Below are 4,871 nucleotides of genomic sequence, written 5' to 3'. Positions count from 1 at the left end.
AATCATTTGATAAAATTCAATGTCCCTTCATGATAATAAAAATGTTCAATAAATTAGGTATAAAAGGAAAGTACCTCAATACAATAAATACCATATATGACAAACCCACAGCTAATATCACACTCAATAGGGAAAAACTGAAAGATTTTCCTCTAAGAACTGAGACAAGGATGGACACTTTCACCACTGTTAGCCAACATAGTACTGGAAGTTCTAGCAGAGTGATTAGGCAAGAGAAAGAAATAAAGGGCATCCAAATTGGAAAGGAAGAAGTCAAATTGTCCCTGTTTACAGATGATATGATCTTTTATAAAAACCTAAATACCAAAAAACTTTTTTTTTTTTGAAATAGGGTCTCACCCTGTCATCCAGGCTGAAGTGCAGTGGCCCAGTCATAGCTCACTGTAACCTCAAACTCCTAGTCTCAAATGATTCTCTCATGCCACCATGCCCAGCTAACTTTTTTGTTTTTTCTAGAGATGGGGTCTTGCTATGTTGTTGAAGCTGATCTGGAACTCCTGGGTTCAAGTGATACTCCTGCCTTAGCCTCCCAAGGTTCTGGGATTACAGGCATGAGCCACCATGCCTGGCCCCCAACAACTCTTAGAATTGTTAAACAAATTCAGTACAGTTGCAGGATACAAAGTCAACATACAAAAGTCAGTAGTGTTTCTATACACAAACGAACTAACTGAAAAGAAATCAAGAAGGCAATCCCATTTGTAATAACTACAATTACATTTCAGATAGAGACACCTACAAAAAAAGAAAAAATATATGATAGTTACCAAAAAAACCCTGGAAATAAATTTAGTCAAGGAGGTGAAAGACCTCTACAAGAAAAACTGCAAAACACTGATAAAAGAAATTGAAGAGGATTCAAGCAAATGGAAAGACATGTCATGCTTATGGATCAGAAAAATTAATAGTGTTAAAATGATCATACTACCCAAAGCAATCTACAGAATCAATGCAATCACTATCAAAATACTAATGACATTCTTCACAGAAATAAAAAAGAATGTTAAAACTTATGTGGAACCACAAAAGACCCTAAATAGCCAAAGCAATCCTAAGCAAAAAGAAAAAAGCTGGAGGGATCATACTAGACTTCAAAATATACTACAAAGCTGTAGTAACCAAAACATCATGATACTGGCATAAAAACAGACACATAGTGCTCGCCTCGGCAGCACATATACTAAAAGATCAGAATGATATGAAGAAGCATTACGCTGCCCCTGCGCGACGATAACACGCAAATTCGTAAAGTAGTCCATATTTTAAAAAACAAAAAACAAACAAAAAAAAACAGACACATAGACCAATGCAACAGAATAGAGAACCTAGAAATTAATCCATGTATCTACAGCCAACTGATTTTTAAAATTTTTCCCCCTTTAACAATACAAGATGACAGCCAACTGACTTTTGACAAATGAACCAAAAACACCCACTGGCGAAAGGACAGTCTCTTCAATAAATGGTACTGAAAAGACTGGATATCCATATGTAGGAGAATGAAACTAGACCCCTACCTCTCACCCTATACGTAAATCAACTCCAAATGTATCAAAAACCTAAACGTAAGACCAGAAGCTATAAAACTACTAGAGGAAAACATAGGAGAAATACTTTAGGACCTTGGTCTGGGGAAAGATTTTATGAATAAGACCTCAAAAACATAGGCAAAAAAAGCAAAAATAAACAAATGAGACTATATTAGACTAAAAAGCTTCTGCACAGCAAAGGAAGCAATCAACAGAGTGAAGAGACAGCCTACAGAATAGGCGAAAACATTTGCAAATGATTCATCTGACAGAGGATTAATATCCAGAATATATAAGAAACTCAACCTCCTCAACAGCAGAAAAAAAAATCAGATTAAAAAATGGGCCAATGATCTAAATAGACATTTCTCAAAGGAAGACAAATGGCCAACACATATATGAAAAAATGCTCATCATCACTAATCAACATGGAAACACAAAATCACAATGAGGTATCATCTCATCCCAGTTAGGATGGCTATTATCAAAAAGACAAAAAGGGCATTATGGCACACACCTGTAGTACCAGTTACTCAGGAGGCTGAGGTGGGAGGATCTCTTGAGCCCAGGAACTCGAATCAAGCCTGGGCAATACAGCAAGACATCTGTCTCCAAAAAAAGAAAAGGAAGGGAGGAAAAGAGGGAGGGAGGGAGGATAAAAAGACCAAAAAATAACAAATGTTGACAAGGATGCAGAGAAAAGGAAACTTTTACACTGTTGGTGGTAGTGTAAATTAGTATAGCCACTACAGAGAACAGTATGGAGGTTCCTCAAAAAACTATTAATAGAACTATTAATATCATATGATCCAGCAATCCCACTACTGGGCATTTATCCAAAGGAAAAGAAATCATTGTATTAAAAAGACATCTGTACCCCCATGTTCATTGCAGCACTATTCACAATAGCCAAGATATGGAATCAACCTAGGTGTCCAACAACAGGTAAAAGGATTAGGACAATGTGATATATATACACAATGGAATACAATTCATCCATGATAAAGAATGAAATCCTGTCATTCACAGCAACATGGATGGAATTGGAGGCAGACATTTTGTTAAGTGAAATAAACCAGGAACAGAAACTTAAACACCATGTGTTCTCATTCATGTGGAAGCTAAAAAAGTTGATTGCTTAGAAGTAAAAAGTAGAACAGAGGACACCGGAGGCTCGGAAGTGTAGGGGAAACATGGGTACAGGGAGAAATTTGACAAAGAATATAAAATTAAAGCTGGATAGGAGGAATAAGTTCTAGTGTTCTATAGCACTGTAGGAAGCCTATAGTTAATAATAATATATAGTTTCACATAGCTAGAAGGAGGGTATTAAATGTTCCAAAAACAAAGAAATGATAAATATTTGAGATGATGGATATGCTTATTACCTTGATTTTGTACCTGTACTTTATATATAAATATATCAAAATGTCACTATGTACCCTGTAAATATGTACAATTATATGTCAACTTTAAAAAACCTTACCAGGATCCTATGAATTAGATACTCTTATTATTCTCATTTTTTTTTTTTTTTTGTGAGACAGAGTCTGGCTCTGTTGCCCTAGCTAGAGTGCCATGGCATCAGCCTAGCTCACAGCAACCTCAAACTCCTGGGCTCAAGTGATCCTCTTGCCTCAGCCTCCCGAGTAGCTGGGACTACAGGCATGTGCCACCATGCCCGGCTAATTTTTTCTATATATTTTTAGTTGTCCAATTAATTTCTTTCTAATTTTAGTAGAGACGGGGTCTCGCTCTTGCTCAGGGTGGTTTCGAACTCCTGAGCTCAAACAATCCACCCGCCTCAGCCTCCCAGAGAGCTAGGATTACAGGCGTGAGCCACTGCACCTGGCTGATTATTACTATTCTTTCTACTATTGTATATGGTTTAAAATTGCCATAATAAAATTTTTAAAAAATTAAATGCCTAATTTTTAGGTTGCACAAAGTATACAGTTTCTGATCAAAGAATATATGAGTAATTTGCTACAAATTACTTTATATATTAAGATGTAATGAGCCTTATTCTACCACCCATGACTTTAATGTATCCTTTATTGTAAAACAATTGAGATATGAAAATATGTCTGTGCCATTGAAAATTCCAGTAAAGTCAATGGTTACTAATATCAAGTCAACTCTTCATGGTGCCAGGCAATAGTACCATTTCCTTAATCCATTCACTCTCCCACATTCCTAAATAACTAACATTTTATAGAATCTCAGATGCCATTGATTATAATATTTACCATTATTTTATGTTATAATAAGAAAGAAAAAGAATGATGCTGATTAAATTATTAAGACATCATTTGTAAGATAGCAATTTTACAGCTGTTGAAATATGAAAAACAAGTGTGTATAAGAATCAACATAATACAGTATTTCTTATCTTTTATCTCCTCAAACTTCCAATATTTTCTCCCTATCTTCACTTTCAGCTTCCTATTTCACTGAGAAAATTAAGCACTCAGAATATAATTGGCCTTGCAAAATGACCTCTTCCCTAAGTTCTTTTTTGTTCCTTCAGAACAAAGAAGGTTCCTTTACCAGTAAAGCCTAACAACTAGTCTCTCCACAGGACTCACCATCCATCACCAACAGCTGATTATTGAATCAGATCACCAGAAGACCCTATGACTTCAAACCCCACACAATCTGACCTGCATTCCACAGTCCACTATAAAATCCCTTGCCCTCTTTTAGTCAGGGAGATAGATTTGAAACTATTTCTCCCATTCTCCGGACAGACAGCTTTCACATTAAAATTCCTTTCTTCCTTCGCAATCCTCCTTGTCTAAGTAATTGGCTCTTTGTGCAGTGAGTGACAGGACCTAGGCTGAACCCCTTTGTGGGTTTGGTAACAAGAAGAGGGCATCTTCGTTCTTCTACCACCATATCTGTCTGTCTATCTGCATCTGCACTTATATACTCTGCCTTCCCTTTTATTTCAATGGATGAATTGTCCATATTCTTACTTAGAACTGATCCCTCTGATTTTGTACTGGATTCCAGCCTTTCTTCCCTCAAGGACTTTCCTCATGTAACTAGCCTGTTTCTCCTGGATTGTCAACTTCCCCCCTCTCTACTGGATCATTTCAATTAGTATACAAAGTTACTATAATTTCTTCATCTTTGAATTAAAAAAATATTAGATCCAAAATCCCTATCCGATGATGTCCTATTTTTCTGCTCTTCTTAAAAACAAAACTTAAAAGTATTTTCTACCGAGGCAGGTGGATCACTCAAGGTCAGGAGTTCTAGACCAGACTGAGCAAGAGTGAGACCCCGTCTCTACCAAAAAATAGAAAGAAATTATCT

Source organism: Propithecus coquereli, unplaced genomic scaffold, assembly GCF_000956105.1.
Source record: "Propithecus coquereli isolate 6110/MARCELLA unplaced genomic scaffold, Pcoq_1.0 Scaffold249, whole genome shotgun sequence".
Taxonomy (NCBI): domain Eukaryota; kingdom Metazoa; phylum Chordata; class Mammalia; order Primates; family Indriidae; genus Propithecus; species Propithecus coquereli.
The sequence above is the reverse complement of the archived record's forward strand: the minus strand, read 5'-3'. Positions refer to the sequence as shown.